This window comes from Branchiostoma belcheri, unplaced genomic scaffold (genome assembly GCF_001625305.1).
Source record: "Branchiostoma belcheri isolate BF01 breed outbred unplaced genomic scaffold, Haploidv18h27 scaffold58, whole genome shotgun sequence".
Classification (NCBI taxonomy): Eukaryota; Metazoa; Chordata; class Leptocardii; order Amphioxiformes; family Branchiostomatidae; genus Branchiostoma; species Branchiostoma belcheri.
Window position 1 is genome coordinate 2040554 of NW_017804220.1, and position 1246 is coordinate 2041799.

The window sequence follows — 1246 nt, forward strand, 5'->3', positions numbered from 1 at the left end:
GCATACGAAGAGGACGAGGTCAGACAATTATTGGCCTTTATTACGACGGCCGAACTACGCCGTGGGAGGGAGACATCGTGCCCTTGTTTACAGGAATAGCAGACAAATATCGCTCGTACCTTCAGTTTAACATACTGGTGAACAAGAAAGCTTAATAAAGTTTCCTTTCCTAACCTTAATCTGCTGGCGTGCTGTGATTTATCAATAAAAAACGTGCTCTTATTGCGACTACATTTCGTTATTTCCGACGCAAATGGAACGCCGCCATGTTTCTTACCCAGAAGGCTTTGGGCGGGTCTAGACTTAGAACTTCGGACGACAAAGGTTTGTAGTAAACATTTTTTTGCCTTATTTTATTGTATAAAGGGATGAATAAGGTGACAATTTCGTTACATTATGCTCTAAACGCATTCAGGGACTCAGAGAGACGCTTAATATGTAACTATAAAAGGAATAATGTGGATTCTTGTTGCGATTTCGATATGGATCGCTAGATGGCTCCATTTTGAATTAAGAGGACGGTGTATTTCAAGGTTAGGTGAGGTATTGTCCAATTTCGGACTGTTGACGCCACACAGTATCGCTCCATAACTTTTCCGTGTGCTCTGTTTAATGTAATACAGAAGTGATAACAAACTGGTAGATTTTTGAAAATGAATGAATAGCAAGTTGGTTACCATTCAAGGACTTTGAGAGCCATAGAACCTTTACGTTGAACGAAGATTACTCATAATTAAGATACTAGTAAGTTAAGATGGCTGATTTGTTAGTATAACAGAATAAATGAATGAATGGTCGGATAAATGAATAAAAGAATGGCACTGCATTCCACCAATGTTACCATATAATGACTTACAATAAAATTTTCAGAACATGGAAAATTACGAGAAAAAACGGAAAACCTGGGACGCAAACTTAATGCAGAGCGTGTTAGACGATGTTAATGAAAATCACCTAACGCCAACGCAGGCTGCCAAAAAACATGGAATTCCCCGGACAACCCTTACTGACAAAATAAAGGGTAAAAGTCAAGTGAACGCACGAAACGGAAGGCCACACATCCTCTCCAAGGAAGAGGAGGAAAGTCTGGTGTTTTACATCAAATACCGCGTTGACAGGGGATTCCCCATTAGTAAGAAGGCGATTCTCTCACTGGCCCTGGCAACCCACTTGCGGCGTTGTGAAGAGATGGGAATGACACCCAAGGTTAATCGGAAAAAGGGGCTGTCTCAAAAATGGTGGAAAG